The sequence below is a fragment of the Rhinatrema bivittatum genome, chromosome 10 (genome assembly GCF_901001135.1).
Source record: "Rhinatrema bivittatum chromosome 10, aRhiBiv1.1, whole genome shotgun sequence".
Taxonomy (NCBI): Eukaryota; Metazoa; Chordata; class Amphibia; order Gymnophiona; family Rhinatrematidae; genus Rhinatrema; species Rhinatrema bivittatum.
This window is the reverse complement of record NC_042624.1, coordinates 406,824-433,011: the sequence shown is the minus strand read 5'-3', so window position 1 is coordinate 433,011 and position 26,188 is coordinate 406,824. Positions and strand designations below refer to the sequence as shown.

General features: G+C 45.3%; 2 protein-coding genes across 2 annotated transcripts in view; one reads left to right on the top strand and one right to left on the bottom strand.

Moving 5' to 3' along the window:
* The window catches only part of ODR4 (odr-4 GPCR localization factor homolog), a 211,564-nt gene that overhangs the window by 10,528 nt on the left and 174,848 nt on the right, over positions 1–26,188 (bottom strand). The gene's annotated exons all lie outside the window — the stretch shown is intronic.
* The window catches only part of PDC (phosducin), a 41,488-nt gene continuing 40,625 nt past the window's right edge, over positions 25,326–26,188 (top strand). Inside the window, exon 1 of the mRNA XM_029618807.1 lies at positions 25,326–25,401. The gene's annotated coding sequence lies outside the window, so the exon portion shown is untranslated. The remainder of the gene's footprint in view (positions 25,402–26,188) is intronic.

The window sequence follows — 26,188 nt, the reverse complement described above, 5'->3', positions numbered from 1 at the left end:
GTTTCTTCCCATTGTTTGCATGCAAAGCAGCTTATGAATAATTAAAATGGGCTAACACAAATCACATGATTTGCATTAATATGCTTTTAACACTAAACTACACCTCAGGAGCAGGGCTGCCCTAACCTGTCCTGCAGACCTCACAAGCCAGTTGGGTTTTCAGCATATCCACAATGAATATGCATGAGATAAATTTACATATATATATTGGGTCTCCAATGCATACAAATTTATCTCATACATATTCATTCTATATATCCTAAAAACTCAACTAGCTCTGGAGTCACTAAGACAGGTTTGTGAAGCCCTGCTCTAGGGGTATAGTTAAGTTTAAATTTATTTATTTATTTTTTATTTATTTAACAGTTTTATATACCGAAGTTCTAGTAACAAAGTTACTAATCAATTCGGTTTATATTATAACAATAAAATTGACAGTATATAGAATAATGTCTTACAGAGAACAGGGAAGATTGAACTTGGAAATAAATAAAATAACTTAATGAGAGCAATAAATAACTTCAACGGAGCAAGGAGAGTACAATTTAAATACAATATAAAATAGGAGAATATATTTTCGGAATTGACTGTGTCGGGCCTGAGGTCGATTGTTGAAAGGTTCCGAATAGTTATTGGGATTAGGAGAATGCTTGATTAAACAACCATGTCTTGAGTCTCTTTTTAAAGGTGGGTGTCGATTGTTCCAATCTCAGGTCAGGAGGGAGAGAGTTCCAGAGTTTAGGTCCGGTGGTGGAAAGAGCTCTTTTACTAAGTGAAGTTTTGAGTGGATGGGCCTTTAGCGTGCCTCTCTGTGCTAGCCTCGTTGGACGGGAAGAGGTGTGAAGTTGTAAAGGGATGGTGAGTTCAATTGGAGAATAGTTTTTGATGACTTTGTGGATTATTGTTAAGCTTTTATAGAAGATTCTCTGATTGATGGGGAGCCAGTGTGATCATTTGAATGTAACAACAATGTCTTCATTTCATTTTGTGAGACAAAGAGTTTAGGAGCCAGTTTCAAGCTGGTTTTAAAATGCCAAACAAGCAATCTTCAGACATCATGGAATGCATCAAAATTAATTTGAAATTGATTTCATTGTGAGAAAGGTGAACCCTGTTCTGGTCAACAGTGATACTATAATGCCTTTGGGATACTGTTACATGAACATGTTAATGTTCTGGGGGCTGGAGAGGTGGACCAGCAGCACTGCTGCTTCCTGTTGTGCAAGCGTCCTGATTTAATGCCCGCATTCTGCTCTTGCACCTCAAGTTGGCAAGGGATGGTGATGATGAGGAAAAGAAGTAACTGTAACTAGATTAAAGGTGCCAGGCTGCAGAGAGAACAATTATTCCTGCTGCTCAACTAGCATTGTATAGTAATGACGGCAGAAAAGACCAAAATGGTCCATCCAGTCTGCCCAGCAAGCTTCCCAAGGTAGTAACTGCCGCTCCGTGCCGGTTTAGCTTTTCTATTTATTCCCATCCTCTAGCCTTTTAGGGATCCACAGTGTTGGGGGATCCACAACTAAAGGACTGTTGTTATGATGACCAGGCACGAAGGAAAGAGGACTAAAATCTTGGAGAAAATCCTGGATGGCCACAAACGAAGGCCTCCAATCCATTCTGCCGTGATTGTGTATAGACTGGAGATTGCAGAAAGTAACCTAAGGGAGTGGGTAGGCATTTGATGTCTTTGGAGCCAATCCTAGAGAAAAAAGCCAAGTTAAAAGAAGAACTTTACAGTGACTGTGTTGAGTACTGGGAAGCCAGGAAAGAACTTGGAACAGTCTTACAAGACAATTTGGGATAAGTCAGTAAGATACATAGCAGGGGCATGATGAAGGTGGGGGAAGCATGGAAAAAAGAAAACCAATGGGTAGAGGATTTCAAATTTGAGTGGGAGGCTGCTAATGTCAGAGCAATGATGAAAGTGATGAGAAACTCTTCTAATGGGAGCTCTTACACACCATGAAAACAAACAGTATCACCAGAAGTAAAGTGCATCCATAATTCCAGCATTTCCGAAGATTTGTTCAAGACACAGGAAGCCTTAGTCATGGGGCTTTTGAAATAGCTGAGATTCTGATTAAAGCTGTTACAGAGCACACTATAACTCCTAAAGAATTGACAATATGCAATAATACAAATAACTATTTATTTATTTATGATTTTTTATATACCGACGTTCATTTCAATAAGAGATATCACAACGGTTTACAATAAGGGACAGTAGGTAATTAAAGTATGGTTTATTTTCTTTATAGATACATAGATAGATACATACATAGATAGATAGATGGATAGATATACACACATACAAGATATTGATAGAAGTCTGCCCATCTTCTTTCAATGAAAACGTCAGGGACAAATGACCTACGAAAGACACAGTCAGCATCAGGATTGAGATTTGAGGGAGCCACTAAAATTGTATCCCTGTACTGTAAGTGTTAGACCAATCTTTTCCACTCTGTTGCCAGCATTTCTTATTCTGCTTTCCTTTTATTTTTCTTTTTACAAAATTGCAGCAGTTTATAGCGGTTTCCAGGTTATGATTCCTGAATTTCACCCCTCCATTCTCCATGATGTCATCATGCATTGACATTGATTGCTCCTCTCCTACCAACCACCAAGATAAGCTTTACTGAGTAAATCGGATTCTTCTCCTGAAGTTACATGGTCTTTTTGTAATCAGTCATAGAAGCTTTTTTTTTTGTTTACTGAATGTGGAATCCTAGATAATGTCACCATTTTGAAATCCAGAAACATAGAATGTGATAGCAGATAAGGCCCATTCCATTTGCCTAGTTTACCTCTGCTTTCAATAAACCATTGACCTAAGTTGATTTCTCGCTTTCCCTTTATTTCTCTGTATGCTTTATTCCATGCTTTCTTGAATCCTATTAGGTTTTGTCTTACCAATGAATTGCTCACAGATATTATCTCCCCCTTTTTCTACGGGTCATATTTCTCCCTATGCGCTCTAGCATTCCTCTGAGTTTGGTCACTTCCTTGTCACATTGTTTTGCAATCTTGAGATCTTCAGCTATGATTATTATCCCTATATCTCTCTCCTCTTTGGTACACATCAGTATCTCATGTGCCTCTGTCGCCATCATATACTGTTTCTTTGCATTTCTGCATCCCAAATACGTGCCTCTACACTTTTCTTTAATTGAATCTTAACTATTAAAAACTTGTCAAGCTTTCGTACATCAGTCCACATTCTCTCATCTCCATCAGGTCTGTTCACTATGTTGCAGATCTTAATAATTGCAAAAAGACAAACCTTTCCTCTGGTTCCAGGACTGATCCCTGAGACACTGCAATGATAAACTTCTTTCTTCATGATGGACCTCAACTATCACTGCCCTCTTTTGCCTGTACCTTGCAGTTTGTTGCTTACTCAGGGAGGTGAGGGGATTTGCCCAGGGAAATACTTGCTTATTTGGGTTTGGGGTGGGTAGAATGGCCCAGGGGGGCTTGTATGCTTACTCGGGGCCTGGAAAATCATCTCAAGGGTGTGGGAGTGAAGAAATCAGCCCAGGATGGGTAGCTTGACAACTTGGGGATGAGGAGCTCAACCCAAGAGCTCGCTTGATGACAGGGGGATGGGGAATCATGGCCCATATTGAGTCTTGCATTAATTGCAGAGGGCTAATATAAGAACTTAATTACATCCATCTTCCAAGGTACAGTTCATTTTTGCATTGGCCTTTGGATTAACAGGAATCACGAGGGCTAACACAAGAACTTAATTACACCTTCCAAGGTGTGCATAATCTTTGCATTGGCCCTTGGATTAACATAGGACCAAGGCATGAGGCTTAATGTAATTTGAAGTAAACCCATTTGAATATTAAAACATAAGAATGTAAATGCCATGCTGGGGCTAACCAATCGTTCATGAAGCCCAGCATCCTGTCTCCAAAAGTGGCCAGTGGGTCATTTGTAAGTACCTAGCAGAACCTATTCAGAAAGACCATTCCATGTAGTTCACTCCCAGGAATAAGAACTAGTGACATAATCTATCTGGTTAATAATTGTTAATAGACCTGTCCTCCAGGAACTTGTCAAATCATAATTAAGCAATGGAATTTCTCTAGGAACAAATTATATTAGAACATGCCATATTGGGTCAGACCAAGGGTCCATCAAGCCCAGTATCCTGTTTCCAACAGTGGCGAATCCAAGTCACATATACCTGGCAAATACCCAAATATTAAAAAAACATCTCAAGCAACTATTCCTTATCGATTAATAGCAGTTTATGGATTTTTCCTCTAGGAACTTATCCAAACCCCTTTAAAACTCATTTACACTAACTGCCTTAACCACATTGTCTGGCAATGAATTAAAGAGCTTAACCATGTGCTGAGTGATTTGTTTTAAATGAGCTACCTGCTAACTTCATGGAGTGCCCCCCAGTCTTTCTATTATCTGAGAAAGTAAATAACCAATTTACATTAACCTGTTCAAGTCCTTTCATGCGGCAAACATTTGCAAGACAATAATAACATACTGTACCCTTCACAACACGGCTTCCGAAAACACTATAGCACTGAGACATTACTTCTCTCACTAACAGACAACATACTAAGAGGTTTTGATAACAGTAAACATTATATCCTTATAATGCTCGACTTATCTGCAGCCTTTGATACAGTAAACCACAAAATACTACTAAAAAGACTTGAAGAAATTGGATTATGTGACAAAACAATAAACTGGTTCAGATCCTACCTAAACAACAGGTTCTTTCAAGTCCAGATAAAAAACACATTATCAGAAAAATTTAAACTTGAAACAGGAGTACCTCAGGGTTCAGCGCTGTCTGCTACCCTCTTTAACATATATATGCTACCCTTATGTCATCTGCTGGCAGGCCTAGGGATAATACATTACATTTACGCAGATGACATTCAATTAATTCTACCAATAGACGACACAATTGGAAAAACATTAAGTCTAGCTAACAATTACCTAGACATAATTAAACAACTACTAAACCAGATGGAACTGGTTATCAACATTGACAAAACTGAATTCCTTCATCTTGAGAGAAAACATACTAAAATCATTCAAACACCGATAACCCTAAGAAATAACCAAAAAATTGAGCTAGCCGAAAAAGTAAGGAATCTGGGAGTAATAATGGACCCAGAAATCAACCTGAAGCAACACATATCTATAAAAGTAAGAGAAGGCTACGCAAAACTTATGGTCCTCAGAAGATTAAAACCATTACTCACACCTGCCCACTTCAGAACAGTATTGCAAACACTTATCTTTTCTAGCACTGTCTACTGCAACGCACTCTTACAAGGACTCCCAAGCACATCGATAAGACCACTCCAGATACTTCAAAATATTGCAGCCAGAATACTAACGGGAAAAAAGAGGAGGGACCATATAACCGAAACTCTAGCAGACTTACATTGGTTACCCATCGAATACAGGATAAAATACAAAGCCTTATGCACCATACACAAACTAATATATGATAAAGAAGCAGACTGGCTAAACACAGCCTTACGAGTACACGTTCCACAAAGAAACCTCGGAACACGATGCCACCCGAACTCAGATTACAGAATAATCTCAAAACTTTTAAGAAAAATCTAAAAACATGGCTCTTTAAAAAAGCCTTCACTAAAGAGTGTGGAGGGTAGAGAATGAAAGTACAGGGTAATGCAGATGAGAATGAATTTAATCAATCCTACTTTTAAGAAGTAATATTTCAAAGCGATAGTAACTCAATAATACACTGGACTTGACCAACATTACTCAAGTAATGATTTTATTTATGAAATTGTAACCGAACTTTATTGGCACCTGTTAGAATGTAAGATATCCTACATTTACTTACCTTAGTCTATGTGCCTATTTGTAAACCGTTGCGATGGTATATAACTTAGCGACGGTATAGAAAAGTTTTTAAATAAATAAAAATAAATAAATAGCTATGGGAAAGCTGGCAAGAAAGATAACTATATCTCAGTGAGATGTAGTTTTTATTTTTAGAAAACGAGGCTACAAAACCTTTTTTGCATGCCAGGTTTTGTTGAATTCATAATCAGTGAGCTGCTTTGCATGATCTTGCAGTACAACAGTTCATTTAGAATGTAATGCAATTCTGTGCATAGTGCACTGTGTGTGAAATTTATTACTGCAGAACTGGAAATTTGCAAATGTCATTTTGCATGCAAAAACACATGCATCTCCAGAATTTGGGAGTTACCATGTGATTTTGCATACAATTTGTTTTTTTGATTCTCAGGACATCGGGTTCAAGGATAGTAAAATATTTATCAATTTCTTGTTACGGGACAGGTAGAAATATCTTCTGTAACTGCAGAACTTCCAAATGATAACTTAAAATGACAACTCACATTAGATATGCAGTAAAGGTGTGGGTTTGCTTTTAAACAAAATGGAAAACATGCGACAAAACACTGGTGTTTCATGTCATTAAAAAAAAAAAAAAAAAAGCAGACCCCCCCTCCCAGTCCATTGAGAAAATAAATGGGAAAAAAGTCCAGAAGATGCAAAATCCCAGCAGCACCTTCTCTTAAGCACTGAGGCTGATGTTCTTTGGCCACAAAACAAAGTGGCACAAGTGCCATTTTCAAACTGGAGTTGTTGTGGCAGGAACAACTGGGGATTGCTCCTGCCATTTTCTTCATCGGAGATCTCCGTGGAAGGGGGAAGCATGGTCCGGGGGGAGTGGGGGGATAGGGGGATTGTTTCTTTCCATTTTCCTCTCTGTGGGATATCTAAAAATAAAACATTTTGGGCCAGATTTTCCAACCTACACGCGGGGCGTAGATATGTGCATGCAGCCGCGCGCAGGTTATAAAATCCGGGGCGGCGCGCGCAAGGGGGGTGCACACGTGTACACCTTGCACGCACCAAGCCCTAGGGGAGCCCCAATGGTTTCCCCGTTCCCTCCAAGGCCGAAATCGGAGTGGCCTCGGAGGGAACTTTCCTTTCACCCCCACCTTCTCCTATCTAACCCGCCCTCAGCCCTACCTAAATCCCCCCTACCTTTATTATTTAAGTTGCGCCTGTCTCTGGGCAGGTGTAGCTTGCGAGCGCCGGCCAAGTGCCAGTGAGCGATCCCCCGGCCTAGCGGGCCTTCAGAGGCCTCTGGCCACACCCCTTCCCCGCCCCTTTTTCGAGCCCCGGGACATACGCATGTCCCGGGATTTGTGCGCATTGCCGAGCCTATGTAAAATAGACTCGGCGCATGCAGTAGGGGTTTAAAAGGATTACGTGCGTATCCCTTTTAAAATCCGCCCCATTATGTTTATTTTGGTTCAGCAGATGAAACAAACTGAAATAAGCATTAGTTCCATGGCGTGTCTCCTAGTTCTAGTACTTTTTAAAAGAGTAAATAACATAGTAAATGACGGCAGGAAAAATAAAATATGGCCCATCTAGGCTGACCAGCAAGATTTTTCCGGGTTATAACTGCTGCTGTTTGCAAGTTAAACTACCCACCTCCCACCTCCCCACTTCCTGTTTAGGCTTGTAACTGCCTCTCCATGCATGTCATCCCGGTGCTTCATTACTATCCTGGGGATCCTTTGTGTTAATTCCATGCATTCTTGAATTCTGTACTGTTTTTCCTTCCTTGAAAAAATATGTTGTATCGAAAGTATAATCATTCAATGTATCAACATCACTGTTATTAAATCAATTTTAAAACTTGAAATTTGTGTATGTTTTTTTAATTTTTGTAAGATTTCTTCTCCTAAACACTTTGGACCATTCATAACACTCCGCGGTGTACCAAGTTTATCAATTTTCCCTTGTATGTCTACCACTCGGAGTCATTTTTAATCATCGGTCCACTGAACATATTTTTTCAAAAACGTTTTTTAGTGACAAATTTTCTTTTTCTTAAAAGATGGTACTTCCCTTTAGCAAAGTAACTTGTAGCTCATTTTAAAGACCTTAATCATGTTTAAGGACATACGGTGGACTGTGCTCGAGATCGTGTCTCCCCATTGGAGAGGAGGGGACAGAGTGAGACGCCTCAAGCAACAGGAACAAAAATGGATTTTTCAATTACAATCTGTGACACCAGATGGCCTAAATAAGGAGATAGAGTGGATTCAGATTATGTGATTGTCTGTTCTAAATCACATGAAATTGTCTGTCAATCATAGTCTTGTCACGTGAGTAACATATAAATTAGATTTGAATTCAGCCCAACAGTACCTAAACGCCAAAGAAGCAAATGGTCTTAGTTTTGGGTAAGCAGGTTTGCTAAGCGTCCTTATGAGTTGTCCGTGATGTGCATTCTTCTTAAGTTTGGTATCATATACGAAGGTGGAGTGGTTTTATTAAGAATAAATATAATGGATTTTCCCTGCTGAATTGAATGTTTTCAGATATCCAGAGTTGTGGTTAGTGCAGTTAGTGTAGCTGGGTTCAAAACAGATTTAGATAAGTTCTTGGAGGAGAAGTCCATTAACTGCTATTAATCAAGTTTACTTAGGGAATAGCCACTGCTATTAATTGCATGAGTAGCATGGGATCTTTTTGGTGTTTGGGTAATTGCCAGGTTCTTGTGGCCTGGATTGGCCACCTTTGGAAACAGGATGCTGGGCTTGATGGACCCTTGGTCTGACCCAGCATGGCAATTTCTTATGTTCTTATGTTCTTAGCAACTAATGGCAGCCCAAATGAATTGAAGAGTCCCTGAGGCAGCAGCTCGTGAAATGTGATTTCACTTTGGACTTTGGCTCTGGTCTATCAGTTACCTTGCTAAAGGGAAGTACCACTTTTTCAGCTTTTAAGAAAAATAAATTTTGTCACTATAAAACGTTTTTGAAAAAATATGTTCAGTGGACCAATGATTAAAAATGACTCTGAGCGGTAGACATACAAGGGAAAATTGATAAACTTGGTACACCGGGGAGTGTTATGAATGGTCCAAAGCATTTAGGAGAAGAAATCTTATAAAAATTCAAAAAACATACACAAATTTCAAGTTTTAAAATTGATTTAATAAAAGTGATGTTGATACGTTGAATAATTATACTTTCGATACAACGTATTTTTTCAACATAGACAAGTCGTTGATCGCTGGACAAGGCCATGGACTCGACAGAGTCTCCCGCCTCCAGGGCCCTATCGGTTTGGCTGCTCCAGTGAAACAAGTTACAAGTCTGATGTCGGTACTGTTTTTCCTTCCACCACCTACCCTTTCTGTGAAAAAATATTTTCTGACCTAGGTCATGAGTCTACCCCCTTGGAGCTTTATATCTTGCTCCTAATTCCAGAACTTTCCATTGAAAAATGTTTGCCTCTTGTGCAATACCTTTCAGGTATTTAAAAGCCTGTATCGTGGCCCCTCTGTCTCTCTTCTAGAGCAGGGCTTCCCAAGTTGTGGGTCAGGACCCCAAATGGGGTCACAAAAGCTTCAGCTGGGCTCACAAGGGCCTAACTAGCAGCAGCATTAGTAGTATAAGATAACATGGGATGTGTGAGCCAAAATGCATTCGTAGACCCTGCAGTGGCCCTGCCCTCGCATGGGTTTGTGGTAACAGGAAGCCCTACATAAGGAGGGTTTAGGGGCACTGCAGAGCCTGTGAGCTTGCATTGACTCACATGTTCTGTGCTAAGTTTCATTACTAATGCTGCTGCTTGCAGATCACCATCATACTTGGGACTAACCCTGAGGAGAGGAGAGGGAATGTGTGTACATGGGCCAGTGGAGATTGCCACTGTTCTCTCTCTCCTCACCAACAGGTGAACTTACCCAAGAGAAAATTGTTGTCCTTGTCATCAGCCTTCCCTCTTTTCCCACCAGTTGTCATCCACCTTTGACCTGTTGCCCAAAGGAAAATGTTGTCACTGATCCTGTCCAGAAGGATGTTTACAGAAGGGATTGTTTGAAGGAAGGGATAAGATGCAGGAGGGATTGGAGGGTTGAATCAGCTGGAGAGGATTTGACTGTGGAGACTGAGAATGGGGAATGACAGAAGATAAACTGGGGAATATAAGAGAGGAGCTGGTGCTGAGAGGTGATCAGCTGGGGGAATGTGAAAGAAGGGATCAAGGGGAGGAAATAAGGTTGGGGTGAGAGAGAGAGTATGGTGGATGAGAGTGAGGTGGGAATGGGGGATGGGGTAAGAAGGAGGGGATAACAGAGGATCAGTTGACTGTAATAAGAAGGTCTTGGAGTGAGAGAGTATCAACTGGAGGGAAGTGAAAATGGCTAGGGTCAAAGAGCAGGGATGGGCTAAATACAGTAGGTGAGAGCATCTGGGAGATGTAAGAGGGATCAGCTAGAGGGGCAAACTTTGAGAGGGGATCCACTAGAGGTTAAGAAGGAGGTCCTTTAGAAGGGGTAGAGGTTGAGAGAGATTGACTAGAGAAGGTGGAGATTCAGAGAGAACAGTAAGGGTAAGAGTGGAGTGATTATTAGAGGAAGAGGGCACCCCTACTAATTTGTTTTGGTTGTCTGGGGTCATGTGAATTTGTAAATGGCTTAAACATTTGGGATGCCCTGCTCTAGGGTGTACACTTTTAGATCCTCAAACTTTATGGCTTCTGATGCAGACCCTGCCCCACTAGTTGTCTTTTTCTGAACTGCCTCTAGGCTCTCTTTATCCTGAGATGTGTCTCCAGAGCTGAACATAGTATTCCAATGACCTGTACAGGGGCATTATCATCTCTTTTTTCCTGCTGGTTATGCCACTCTTTACGCATCCCAGCATTCTTCAGGCTCTCGACACCACCTTGTCACACTGTTTCGTTACCTTGAGATCATTAGTCATCCCCAGATTTCTATCCTGATTGGTGCATATCAGCTTCTTTTCCAACATCTGATAAAGCTCCTTCAAATTTCTACAGCCCAAATGCATACATTTGCATTTTTTTACATCAAAACTCACTGGCAAGCACTCAGCCACTCCTCAACCTTTCTTACATCAATTCTCTTTTTGGCTATTCTCTCAGATATGTTCACTTTGTTGCAGATTGTAGTGTCATCTCAAAAAGACAGACTTTTCTTTCTAACCTTTTCATAATATTGCTCACAAAAATATTGAACAGAACCGACCCCAGAACCAAACCCTGAGGCACTCCACCAATCACCACCCTCTTCTTAGAGTGAATTCCAGTTACTACCTCCCTCTGTCTTTTGTCACTCAACCACTTTTTAATCTAATCCTCTACTTTAAGATCCACCCCCAGGCTATTCAGTTTATTGAGTCTCCTATGTGGGACAGTATCAAAAGCTTCGCTGAAATCCAAGTAAACCAGATCCAACTCATGTCCTTGATCTAATTCCTTTGTCATCCAACTGAGGAAATCAGTCGTGTTCATTTGACAAGATTGGAAAAACCATACTGCCTTGAATCCTGCAACCCATTGCATTGTAAAACGTTCACTATCCTTTCCATCAAGAGAGTCTCGTTTAATTTTCCAACCACCATTCTAACCAGTCTGAAGTTTCCAACCACCTCTCTGCTACCACGTTTATGGATAAGAGACTAAATCTGCCCTTCTGCAGGCCCATGGACCACTCCCAAGATCAACTGACTAGGCCTTTCAGTGGACCCATCAGAACTTCTCTAATATTCCAGAATGCATCCTATCTGGCACCGAAGCTTTGCCCACCCATGCAGGTATTCTCTTCTGTAAACAGTGCTGTATCCATCCCACTCCCATATGCACTCTTGCCAATTATCTGTGCTCCTTGTCCAAAGTCTTCTTCAATGAATATTGAACAGAAATATTTCTTTAGCATTTCTACTTTGTCATTTTGTCTCTCCACATATTGCTCCCTGTCACAGTTCCCTATTAACTTGTTCCACACCACACAAACTTTTATACCTCTATCATATCCCCTCTTAGTCTTCTTTTTGCAAAGCTGGAGAGTCCTAAACTTCATAAGGGAGACATTTTATCCCTTTAATCACTTTTTAGCTCTTCTCTGTACTTTTTTTTTTAATGGTATATCTTTTTTGAGCTGTGGTAACCAGAATTGCACAAAATACCCAAGGCATGGTTGCACCATGAATCAATACAGGGGCATTATATATTCCCAGTTTTGTTTATTATTCCTCTTCAAATAATTCCTAACATTCTATTTGCTTTTTTGGCTGCTGCTGCTGCTGTACACTGAGCTAAAGATTTCAATGTATTTCACAATGACTCCAAGATCCCGAGTGACAACTTTTAATATGAAATCTAGAATTTGCATGTGACACAGTGCATTTACATATTCTCCACATTAGAGCAGGCATTTGTTTTTGCCATTAACTTAAAAGCTTTAATGCCAGCTTAACACGCATTGGAGGTATTTAACATGCATTAAGGCATTATCACCTTTTAATAAATAGGACCCTTAGTAAATGAAGAAGGAAAGCAGATTCTCAATGCTAGACTAAATCAATTGTTTAAATTTCAAGTTTTTTTTTTACTGTTCCTTATGATTTCTAAAAGTTTAATAGGTGTTGAAAGGCATGTTTCATTAAATAAGAAAGTTACTCAATAAAGTCTAAACATAGACAGTTGCTAGTACTTGCTTTGCTGCTCTCTGAGAAAATCAGAGCATAATAAGGAGACATATCTCAGCCCCTATTAACTTGGACATACATTAATTTGAATAGCTATAAAACAAACATGTTTATTCTCAGTTCATTAGCGAGTACAGATTAAATTATAAGACCGTAAAATGTACCACATACTTGCCTAGTTTTCTGAGAGTTGATGGCCCTTGAACACTATATTTGAAAGCTAAATGCTGACCTCTACAGGAATGTTTCAAAATGTTACCTGCAGTACCTCTAGAGATTCCTATTTGAAAAGCTCTGAGTTGATATACAGAGATGCAATAAGATGCAAACTATATTGTAGTAGATGCTAAGAAAGATGCAGCATAGCAGGGTATGTCCTTTAACTCCCCCACTAACATCTCTAACATGTGTCTATTACCACTGGAAAAATGAGGATCTTGATTCATTCAAAATCATTCATCTAGAGCAGTGGTTCTCAACTTTTTTTCGGGTGGGACATATCTGACATGGTTCTCACATGCGTGACACGCCGAACACATGACTGTCATGGGGCTAAATATAAACATACACTCTTCATCCACAGGGATCACACACACCCGCCCCCTGACTCCAACAATGGGTGCAGAGCAGAGCTAGGACATTCCCTGTACAACTCACCATACAAAAAAAGATATTCTGATGTCATCTTAATAAGAAAAACACAAACTCCCTCTACCACCAGACACAATAGCCCTACTTACGAAAATACAGCAGTTCACTACCAATGCATATCCTATTGAGAAAATATAACAAATAACATGGATACAAATGCCTAAAATTCCTAAAAATTCCTAAAAATGCCTAAAAAAAACCTCCTAAATAAATAAAATAAAATAAACATGCTAGTAAAAAAAAACTAAATAAATAAAATAAAATAAACATGCTAGTAAAATACGTCACCTTGGTCACACACTCAAAACCAACCTTCACCAAAGACCACATATTACAAATATTGAGACAGAAACTGGAATGGAAACCCAAAAAAGCCACTCTGCGTGTAGTGCAAACCTGGAGAATTGGAAACAGAAATATAGCACCTAACACACTCCCAGGATCTGCAATAATGGACACAAACTAATCCATAAAAGTTACACTTGTTTTATGGAACACACTCAAACAGTAACAACCCAACCTATGAAATGGCAACACTACAAATGTTAAACCAGGCCCTAAATACCAATACACCTCCTATTAGGAAAACAGAACAAGTAAGCTGCTAGAGATTCCTACACAGAAAATACAGGCTTGCACCTAGGTCATACATAGAGAACACAGACAGGCCCTGACCAAATACAGAATAAATAGACCATAAAAGCTAATGTCTTTGTTTTTCCATTTTTGCACTGCATACAAAGTTTGGCTTCCGGTTCAGTTTTTCTATGTTCATTTCTATTTATACGTTCCTTAAGAAACATAAAATAATAATTGTAAAACTATACAAATAAAGAGAATACATGTTTCAAAACAACTGATAGAGTAACATCTAATAATTAAAAACTCATAAAAATTATTAAACATTTTCCAAACACCAATAAAATATTTCAAACAGCAGACATCACATAATACCCAATAATCAAAATGACAGTCAAGAAAAATGAACTTAAAAAGCCATCTTTACTTACCCTCTCCAGTAACTCTCCTACTCTTTTTCCTTGTAGGCCAGTAGCACTCACCAAAAGCAGTAGTGGCTTATAAAGCCCTGTCCTCTTCTTTAGAGTTCATGACTAGTCTGTCTCTCTCTGTCTCTTACACACACACATATACCAGTCACATCCCTACGACCAGTTTCTGCCTCTCACATACCAGGCATTTCCCCGACCAGTCTCTCATTCTTGCACACACACATCAGTCACCCCCCTGACCAGTCTCTTTCTCACACACATACAAGTCACCTCTCTAATCAGTCTCTCTGTCTCTCACACGTCACCTCTCTGACCAGTCTCTCTCTGTCTCTCAGACATCAGTCACCTCCCTGACCTGTGTCTCTCATTCTCACACACAGTAACCTCCCTGACCAGTGTCTCTCACAGTCACCTCCCTGACCAGTCTCTTTCTCATACACATACAAGTCACCTCCCTAATCAGTCTCTCTGTCTCTCACACATCAGTCACCTCTCTGACCAGTCTCTCTCTCTCATGCACACCAGTCACCTCCCTGACCAGTCCCTCTCTCAGTCACATACATGTGTTCTCTCTCATTTAACATACGCTCTCAATCACACACAGGCTCTCTCTCACACACACACATGATCTCTCTCTCACACACAAGCTCTCAGTCACACACATTCTCTCTTTCACTCTCTTACTGGCACACATGCTGGCTCGCTCTCAATCTCACTTCCCCCCACCCTCCCAGAGCACAAATAGGAGCTGCCGCAGCCTCCTCCTCTAGCTTATGTGATCCAAAATAGAATTCCATTGACCTTAGGGACTAAAGCTGGACTCTCTCCCATTGTGGATCTTCAGCTGATGCTCTGTTTCTCTCCAGGCCTGTGCTGCTCCTCAGGCCGAAGCTGCCACTACTTTTGGATGCAGCAGGGCCCTTTCTTCTTCCCATGCTCTCACTACACACCCTCTTCCGGGCTGTGGGGGTGGGATGAAGAAAAGGCAATGTTGCAGTTGCTACTGACATTCCCGTCCGGGCTTGAGCGTGCTGACAGCCTGGGAGCAACGGCAGCAAAAGAAGGATGTCTGTCTCTCTCGCTGGGGTGAAAGGAGAGCAAGAGAAGAGCAGCCGAGCCAGCAGGAAGGCACGACACACCTGCCAGTGCTTGGGGACACACTAGTGTGACACGACACACCAGTTGAGAATCGCTGATCTAGATATCAAATAGTGAATAAAATCCTGAATAGCAACTGTTATAAGCACAATTATTCAGGAGATATTCAGCAACACAATAAAATATTTGTTATAGTCCCAAAAGATATTCAGTGCAAGCATTAACACCCTCCACTTGTTACGCCTGGGCTGAGTTCAGGGGTAGTGAGCACCACCCAAAGGGGTGGCTCCAGGTGGAGAGAGACAGGGATGGCTGGAAACCGTGGCTGGGTCAGGGCAGACAGCAAGAAGCAGTGTCTGGGTCTAGGCTGGGTCAGGGCAGGCGGCAGAGCAAGGCAGGTCAGAAGGCCCGTAGGCCACACACCGTAAGCGGGGCAAGGCAGGCCAGAAGGCCCGTAGGCCACACACACACAGAAGGCCCGTAGGCCACACACCTGTAAGCGGGGCAAGGCAGGTCAGAAGGCCCGTAGGCCACACACACACACACAGAAGGCCCGTAGGCCACACACCGTAAGCGGGGCAAGGCAGGTCAGTAGGCCCGTAGGCCACACACACACAGAAGGCCACACACACACAGAAGGCCCGTGGGCCACACACCGTAAGCGGGGCAAGGCAGGTCAGTAGGCCCGTAGGCCACACACACACAGAAGGCCCGTAGGCCACACACAGTAAGCAGGGCAGAGAGCCCGTAGGCCAAACACACACAGACAATAGAGCAGAGGGCCCGTAGGACCGCATGCACAGTAAGCAAGGCAGGGTAGGGCAGAAGGTCCGAAGACCATACACAGCACAAGGTAGAAGGCCCGAAGGCCGCGCAGGGCAAGGCAAGACAAGACAAGGTAAAAGGCCCGAAGGCCGCGCAGGGCAAGGCAAGACAAGACAAGGTAAAAGGCCCGAAGGCCGCGCAAGGCAAGGCAAGACAGAAGGCCCAAAGGCCGCGCAAGGCAAGGCAAGACAGAAGGCCCAAAGGCCGCGCAAGGCAAGGCAAGACAGAAGGCCCAAAGGCCGCGCAAGGCAAGGCAGAAGGCCCGAAGGCCGAGCAAGGCAAGACAGAAGGCCCAAAGGCCACGCAAGGCAAGGCAAGACAGAAGGCCCGGAGGCCGCGCAAGGCAAGGCAAGACAGAAGGCCCGGAGGCCGCGCAAGGCAAGGCAAGACAGAAGGCCCGGAGGCCGCGCAAGGCAAGGCAAGACAGAAGGCCCGGAGGCCGCGCAAGGCAAGGCAAGACAGAAGGCCCGGAGGCCGCGCAAGGCAAGGCAAGACAGAAGGCCCGGAGGCCGCGCAAGGCAAGGCAAGACAGAAGGCCCGGAGGCCGCGCAAGGCAAGGCAAGACAGAAGGCCCGGAGGCCGCGCAAGGCAAGGCAAGACAGAAGGCCCGGAGGCCGCGCAAGGCAAGACAAGACAGAAGGCCCGGAGGCCGCGCAAGGCAAGACAAGACAGAAGGCCCGGAGGCCGCGCAAGGCAAGACAAGACAGAAGGCCCAAAGGCCGCGCAAGGCAAGACAAGACAGAAGGCCCAAAGGCCGCGCAAGGCAAGGCAGAAGGCCCGAAGGCCGAGCAAGGCAAGGCAGAAGGCCCGAAGGCCGAGCAAGGCAAGACAGAAGGCCCAAAGGCCACACAAGGCAAGGCAAGACAGAAGGCCCGGAGGCCGCGCAAGGCAAGGCAAGACAGAAGGCCCGGAGGCCGCGCAAGGCAAGGCAAGACAGAAGGCCCGGAGGCCGCGCAAGGCAAGGCAAGACAGAAGGCCCGGAGGCCGCGCAAGGCAAGACAAGACAGAAGGCCCAAAGGCCGCGCAAGGCAAGGCAAGACAGAAGGCCCAAAGGCCACACAAGGCAAGGCAAGACAGAAGGCCCGGAGGCCGCGCTAGGCAAGGCAAGGAAAGGCCCGAAGGCCGCGCAAGGCAAGGCAAGGAAAGGCCCGAAGGCCGCGCAAGGCAAGGCAAGGAAAGGCCCGAAGGCCACGCAAGGCAAGGCAAGGAAAGGCCCGAAGGCCACGCAAGGCAAGGCAAGGAAAGGCCCGAAGGCAGGGCAAGGCAAGACAAGGTAGAAGGCCCGAAGGCCACGCAAGGCAGGCTAGAGCAGGGAGCCCAGGTGAGCTCGATGCCGAAGCACCGAGGCAACTGTCAGGCAGGGTTATAAGGGCACACCCAGAGCATAGAGTGGACAGAGGAGATGGACTGGGCCTGTCAGGAAAGCCAGCTCTAGAGGGACCCCTGGTGGTGAGGCGGTTGCACAGCAGCCACAGCCGTAACAGTACCCCCCCCTCAAGGCCTCCCCCTCCTCCAGGGTCCCATTTTTGCAGGGGGTACTCAAGAATAAAGTCAGACCCCTCCGGGGGCGATGCAGCAGGTTCAACTCCTTTCTGAGGCAGCAAGGCAGTCCATAACCCCTCCTGGGGTGATAAGGCAGGCACAACCCCAACCTGGGGCAGCAAAATCATCCATAACCCCTCCTGGGACAAGACGGCAGAGTTAGACCTCTTCTGGGGCAAGGTGGCAGGTTCCATTCCTTCCTGAGGCAACAAAACAGTCCATAACCCCTTCTGGGGTGACAAGGGGAACACAAACCCCATCTGGGGCAGTGAAATAGTCCATAACCCCTCTTGAGACGACAGCAGGGACGGTCCGGACCCTTCCAGGGTCGGCATCAGGGCCGGCACAGACTCCTCCCGAGTCGGCAGCTGGATCGGTACAGCAGGCTCAGATGGTTGAACAACAAAGTCTGTTGGCAGGACCGGTTCGGACCCCTCCGGGGACTGCAACAGGGCCGGTTTGGACCCCTCCGGGGACTGCAACAGGGCCGGTTCAGTAGGCTCGGATGGCTGAGTCAGAAAGTCTGTCAGTAGGACCGGTTCAGACCCCTCCGGGGACGGCAGCAGGACCGGTTCAGTAGGCTCAGATGGCTGAATCAAAAAGTCTGTTGGCAGGACCGGTTCGGACCCCTCCGGGGACTGCAACAGGGCCGGTTTGGACCCCTCCGGGGACTGCAACAGGGCCGGTTCAGTAGGCTCGGATGGCTGAGTCAGAAAGTCTGTCAGTAGGACCGGTTCGGACCCCTCCGGGGACGGCAGCAGGGCTGGTTCGAACCCCCCTGGGAGTGGCAGCAGGGCCGGTTCAGTAGACTCAGATGGCTGAGTCAAAAAGTCTGTCAGTAAGACCGGTTCGGACTCCTCCGAGGACGGCAGCAAGGCCGGTTCGGTAGACTCAGATGGCTGAGTCAAAAAGTCTGTCAGTAAGACCGGTTCGGACCCCTCCGGGAATGACAGCAGGACCGGTTCGGACTCCTCCGAGGACGGCAGCAAGGCCGGTTCGAGCCCCTCCGGGGGCGGAAGCAGGACCGGTTCAGACCCCTCCAGGGGCAGCAGCAAAACCGGTTCGGACCCCTCCGAGGACGGCAGCAAGGCCGGTTCGAGCCCCTCCGGGGGCGGAAGCAGGACCGGTTCAGACCCCTCCAGGGGCAGCAGCAAAACCGGTTCAGCAGTTTCAGACGGCTGAGAGACACAGTCTGTCAGTAGGGCCGGTTCAGATCCTTCCGGGGCCAGCAGCAGGACCGATTCGAGCCCCTCCGGGGGTGAAGCAGCGGGCTCGGACTCCACTCGAGGCGATGAAGCAGGCTCGAACACCTCTCCGGGCGTTGTAGCAGGTTCGGACCCCTCTCGGGGCGATGAAGCAGGCTCGGCGCCTTCTCGGGGCGAGACAGCAGGCTTGGATCCCTCTTGGGGCGATGAAACAGGTTCAGGCCCCTCTCGGGGTGATGAAACAGGTTCAGACCCCTCGCGGGGTGATGAAACAGGCTTGGACCCCTCTTGGGGTGATGAAACAGGTTCAGGCCCCTCTCGGGGTGATGAAACAGGTTCAGGCCCCTCTCGGGGTGATGAAACAGACTTGGAACCCTCTCGGGGTGATGAAACAGGTTCAGACCCCTCGCGGGGTGATGAAACAGGCTTGGACCCCTCGCGGGGTGATGAAACAGGTTCAGGCCCCTCTCGGGGTGATGAAACAGACTTGGAACCCTCTCGGGGTGATGAAACAGGTTCAGACCCCTCGCGGGGTGATGAAACAGGTTCGGACCCCTCGCGGGGTGATGAAACAGGCTTGGACCCCTCGCGGGGTGATGAAACAGGTTCAGGCCCCTCTCGGGATGATGAAACAGGCTTGGACCCCTTGCGGGGAGATGCAGCAGACTTGGACCCCTCTTGGGGTGATGAAACAGGTTCAGGCCTCTCATGGGGTAATGCAGCACGCTTGGAAGGCAGAGCAACAAGGTTAGAATTAAGGCGCAGGGAGGACAAAGATTGTACTGCCGTGGGCTTGATACTTTGAGCCAGAAGCTCCTGCTTTTGTTTCTGGAGGGGCTGCTTAGAGAGGGCACAGGCAGTTCTAGGACGTCTAGGGAAGGTGCTCGTTAGTGTCTTAAGTGCAGCTGTGGGAAGCAGAGCTCTGCTAGAGTTAATTACTTCTCTCAGCTTTCGTTTCTGAGGCTCTAGCGTGGAAGTTATAGAAGGCTTCTTAACCTGGTGAGTTCTAAGATTTTCAGAATTAATACTTGTTTCCTGGTAGCAAGTTTTTTCAAAAGTGTCCAGAGATGAAGTGCTAGAATGTTTAATCCACAAACTGCTACATGAAATAATGTTGCTAACTGGGCCAGAAGCTGAACGCCCGGTAGTAGAACTAGCTGAGCTTTTGGGAGAAACAGATGGCCCGTTAGCTTTGCAGCGGGGGCAGGGTTCGCCTGGAGGCAAAAGGCACGGAAGACAGGAACATTTCCACCATCCTGGCTGTGGAGTAGAACAGTTTAAACACTCTTGATAAACAGAGACATTCCTCTTATTGCAGTTACTGCACGACCAGTGTTCCTGACCAGCAAGTTGACAGGCTAGACAGTTCTGATAGCTTAGGTAATTCAAGGTCTGACAGGAATTGCAGGTATAAAACTTTGAAGGAGGCATCTTGTAATAGGGAAAAAAAAAAGGTTGACTCACCGGTTTAGCACACAGAGCTATCTCTTCCCCTGGAAATTTATGGCTTCGGCATACTGTTACGCCTGGGCTGAGTTCAGGGGTAGTGAGCACCACCCAAAGGGGTGGCTCCAGGTGGAGAGAGACAGGGATGGCTGGAAACCGTGGCTGGGTCAGGGCAGACAGCAAGAAGCAGTGTCTGGGTCTAGGCTGGGTCAGGGCAGGCGGCAGAGCAAGGCAGGTCAGAAGGCCCGTAGGCCACACACCGTAAGCGGGGCAAGGCAGGCCAGAAGGCCCGTAGGCCACACACACACAGAAGGCCCGTAGGCCACACACCTGTAAGCGGGGCAAGGCAGGTCAGAAGGCCCGTAGGCCACACACACACACACAGAAGGCCCGTAGGCCACACACCGTAAGCGGGGCAAGGCAGGTCAGTAGGCCCGTAGGCCACACACACACAGAAGGCCACACACACACAGAAGGCCCGTGGGCCACACACCGTAAGCGGGGCAAGGCAGGTCAGTAGGCCCGTAGGCCACACACACACAGAAGGCCCGTAGGCCACACACAGTAAGCAGGGCAGAGAGCCCGTAGGCCAAACACACACAGACAATAGAGCAGAGGGCCCGTAGGACCGCATGCACAGTAAGCAAGGCAGGGTAGGGCAGAAGGTCCGAAGACCATACACAGCACAAGGTAGAAGGCCCGAAGGCCGCGCAGGGCAAGGCAAGACAAGACAAGGTAAAAGGCCCGAAGGCCGCGCAAGGCAAGGCAAGACAGAAGGCCCAAAGGCCACGCAAGGCAAGGCAAGACAGAAGGCCCAAAGGCCGCGCAAGGCAAGGCAAGACAGAAGGCCCAAAGGCCGCGCAAGGCAAGGCAAGACAGAAGGCCCAAAGGCCGCGCAAGGCAAGGCAAGACAGAAGGCCCAAAGGCCGCGCAAGGCAAGGCAAGACAGAAGGCCCAAAGGCCGCGCAAGGCAAGGCAAGACAGAAGGCCCAAAGGCCGCGCAAGGCAAGGCAAGACAGAAGGCCCAAAGGCCGCGCAAGGCAAGGCAAGACAGAAGGCCCAAAGGCCGCGCAAGGCAAGGCAAGACAGAAGGCCCAAAGGCCGCGCAAGGCAAGGCAAGACAGAAGGCCCAAAGGCCGCGCAAGGCAAGGCAAGACAGAAGGCCCAAAGGCCGCGCAAGGCAAGGCAAGACAGAAGGCCCGAAGGCCGAGCAAGGCAAGACAGAAGGCCCAAAGGCCACACAAGGCAAGGCAAGACAGAAGGCCCGGAGGCCGCGCAAGGCAAGGCAAGACAGAAGGCCCGGAGGCCGCGCAAGGCAAGGCAAGACAGAAGGCCCGGAGGCCGCGCAAGGCAAGACAAGACAGAAGGCCCAAAGGCCGCGCAAGGCAAGGCAGAAGGCCCGAAGGCCGAGCAAGGCAAGACAGAAGGCCCAAAGGCCACACAAGGCAAGGCAAGACAAGACAGAAGGCCCGGAGGCCGCGCAAGGCAAGGCAAGACAGAAGGCCCGGAGGCCGCGCAAGGCAAGGCAAGACAGAAGGCCCGGAGGCCGCGCAAGGCAAGGCAAGACAGAAGGCCCGGAGGCCGCGCAAGGCAAGACAAGACAGAAGGCCCAAAGGCCGCGCAAGGCAAGGCAAGACAGAAGGCCCAAAGGCCGCGCAAGGCAAGGCAAGACAGAAGGCCCAAAGGCCACACAAGGCAAGGCAAGACAGAAGGCCCGGAGGCCGCGCTAGGCAAGGCAAGGAAAGGCCCGAAGGCCGCACAAGGCAAGGAAAGGCCCGAAGGCCACGCAAGGCAAGGCAAGGAAAGGCCCGAAGGCCACGCAAGGAAAGGAAAGGCCCGAAGGCAAGGCAAGGCAGGCTAGAGCAGGGAGCCCAGGTGAGCTCGATGCCGAAGCACCGAGGCAACTGTCAGGCAGGGTTATAAGGGCACACCCAGAGCATAGAGTGGACAGAGGAGATGGACTGGGCCTGTCAGGAAAGCCAGCTCTAGAGGGACCCCTGGTGGTGAGGCGGTTGCACAGCAGCCACAGCCGTAACACCACTCTGCTCATAGACACCCATATCTACATGCCTTCTAGTCACCTCCAACAAGCAGAAACCAGCATGCTTACTTCTGCCTTAGGCAAGTAACTCCGGGTAAGAGCCCTGCCACAGTACAAAGTTAAGGGGCTACTTTTAAGCTTCTGCAAAACAAAGCAATTTTTAAACACAAGGTACCCAGGCATAACTGAATTTGAAAGACAGGTTACGTTTATAAATGCAAAAGCATACATTTAGGTGTTGAGTAGAAAGGCATTAAGATAGGCTCTGAAATTATCCTAGTTGCCTGTTTGATGTGGTTTCCTTTTTTAAATATATTTATCGAGTGTATTGTGGACCTTAAAAAAAAGGGGGGTTTTAGTAATCCTTTGTAGTTCCCAGTTGTTGGTTTTTATGATTAATTTCACCTTTTTTGTGATTACGTTGGTACTCCTTTTTTTTGTATACTATTTTGAAAATAGAAATTAGACCTCATATGTCGCTATATTGTGAGTAAATGGATTTTCAGCCACCTGAAAGTACACGTGCAGTTTCATAATTCACATAAACTTCTCCATGTAAAATAATACATAAAACCACAAAATAAAAGCAGGAATATAAGTTTAGGCATGTTAGTAGCAAACCATATATCTTTTGAAAATGTTACTTAATTATGCACATCTAATTCACACTCATGAAACAGCCCCTGGATTGCTGCAGTTTTACATGGAGAAGTTTGCATGCATTATGAAATTACATGTGTACTTTCAGCTGGCTGAAAATCCATTTACTCACAATATAGCGACATAAGAGGTTTAACGCTTTTTTCAAAATAGTATACAAAAAAGAGGTACCAACCTATTCACAAAAAGGGTAAAATTAATCACAAAAACCAAGTGGGAAATATAAAACATTACTTTATTGGCAACCAATAAAGATTATTCAAAACCAGTGAAAGATAAGTTTTGTTAAATACTAATTAGAGCTGGGGGGAGTTGCAAAGCTTTAAGACTGCAGTTACTGGAAAACTACACCATTAAATTCTTAATAATTGTATGGTTGCCAATCCTGTCCTTTGAGCCTTGGGAAAGTAGAACCTATCTTGCCTCTAGTAACACTAGTAACTTAGACAACCAGGGAGAGAATGCTCTTGGTAACCCTACCTTGAACTAGTAACAGCAAGGTCGTCCATACCGACTCACTGACTCCCTCTACTTTTTATTTAGCCTACATTAGGCACCGTATCTTTTACTTATGTTATTAACCCCATATGTACTAATCCAAGTTATATCGACCTGTTCATTGTAAGACATTTACTTGTCAATGTTATTGTTTAGAATGTAAACCGAATTGATCAGTAATTCTGTTATTGGAAAGTCGGTATATAAAAATGCTAAATAAATAAATAAATAAATACTGGCAGAGTCATGGCCATGACAGCTAGTTGCCTCAGGCCTACAGCCTAGAGCTAAAGCCTATACAGCACCATACTCAAGGCAAGAAGCAAATGTTGCAGCAAACATCTTCAAAAATCCATGGCTTTTAAGTCAGTCATAAAGAGAACTATGTAACTGATTTAGACAATACAATGGTGATCCTCACAAATGTCCCATAGCTGCTTAGTTGATCTAATTCTCAATATTAGAAAAAACTGGCAACAATGCGACTAGATAACAACAATAGAAAGAAAAAGTCACATTCTATTCATGGTTTTAAAACATTTATTTATTTATTTATTTATTTAGGGTTTTTATATACCGGCATTCGAGAACGCAGTCCCATCATACTGGTTCACATTAAAACAAGTGTGCATCGTAAACAAAACTAAAACAATGGTGCGGAAAAAGGCAGTTACAAATAACAGGGAGATTAGAACTTGGCAGAGAGAGAAGAGAAAGGACAGGTTATTAATTCAAACATGTAACGATAGTGTAAAATAATATAAAATTCAAACAAGAAGGTTAGTCATGGTGTATGTGAAGGTAAGGATTGGCGTGGAAGGTAGATCAGTTTGAGTCCGGGAATGCTTGTGTGAATATCCATGGGGAATACCCTCATACCAGGGCTAGTGCACATTTCCGCCCACCGGCGTCTTTTACTTTTATGTACTACCGCCAATTTGGCTGCCCAATTAAATTGCAATCATGGGGTAACCTCCTTTTTGTTTAAACCATGATACACTGCCGCATTTCTTAGCAGTTTAATTCATTTCTCATTTGATTTCATTTCCCAATTTTGTCTTTACAAAAAAATTTTTTTTAAAAAAGGATTTTAAATATTTTCTTCTTTTTATATATTTTTTTTATAATAACTTATTTGCTTTTTCAACCACAGTTTTGGTCCCAGAAACTCTTTTACTCTCTGTCATTTCTCATTTGCAAATTGAAAAGTGCTAAGAAAAAAATTATCTCGCACTTATCTTATTCATTTTCATGAGAGTCAGAGTTCCAGTGTTCCGCCTGCTCGTAAGAGCCAAAATGTAAAGTGCACTTTACATTTTGGCTCTTACGAGCAGGCGGAACACTGGAACTCTGACTCTCATGAAAATGAATAAGATAAGTGCGAGATAATTTTTTTCTTAGCACTTTTCAATTTGCAAATGAGAAATGACAGAGAGTAAAAGAGTTTCTGGGACCAAAACTGTGGTTGAAAAAGCAAATAAGTTATTATAAAAAAAATATATAAAAAGAAGAAAATATTTAAAATCCTTTTTTAAAAAATTTTTTTTTGTAAAGACAAAATTGGGAAATGAAATCAAATGAGAAATGAATTAAACTGCTAAGAAATGCGACAGTGTATCATGGTTTAAACAAAAAGGAGGTTACCCCATGATTGCAATTTAATTGGGCAGCCAAATTGGCGGTAGTACATAAAAGTAAAAGACGCCGGTGGGCGGAAATGTGCACTAGCCCTGGTATGAGGGTATTCCCCATGTTTTAAAACCATGAATAGAATGTGACTAGTTGATCTAATTGACACACCAATAATCCTCCAGGCATCCCGTCACTGATGTCATCAATGTTTCACAGAACTTGCTTCTTCAGAAGATCTAAAAGACATTGACAAAAATGTAAGTGTATTGATCCTTCTTATATACATCATCTAAAGCAGTAATTCTCAACCGGTGTGTCCTGACACACCAGTGTGTTGCCAAGCACCGGCAAACGTGTCACGGCTTTCCGGTGTCCCACTGCCCATTTGCACTTCCCTCTCTCTTTCCTTCATCAAGCCGAGACACACATATTCTTCCACTAACACTGCTGCCATTCCGTCCATGCAGGAACAGCAGGAGTTAGTGGAAGCTGGTAGCATCAGTGGCATGGCCTTTTCTTCTTCCCATCCCCACGACCCAGAACAGGAAGTGGGGCATGCAGGAAGAAGAGAAGACCATGCTGCATAAAGTAGTAGCAGAAGAGAGAGAGCAGATTTAGCCCACGCAGCCAATGGGATTCTTCTTCTTGAGCTGTGACAGCTGGAGGAGCTCGCTACTTCAGCTGCCATTTGTGCTAGCAAGGTAGGATCATGACTGAGAGTGAGCCACAGGGGGAGATAGCATGTATGTGTGATTGACAGCATGTATGTAAGTAAGAGAGAACGTGTTTGTGCATGTGTAATTGACTATCTGTATGTGATTATGTGTGTGATTGAGAGAGATAGACTGGTCAGGGAGGTGACTGGTATGTGTGAGAGAGAGACTGATCAGGAAGGTGGCTAGTGTGTGTGTGAGAGAGAGACTGCTCGGGGATGTGACTGGTATGTGTATGAGGGAGGCAGACTGGTCAGGGAGGTGACTGGTGTGTGTGTATGTGTGTGTGTGTGTGAGAAAGAGAGAAAGAGACTGGTCAGAGGGGTGATTG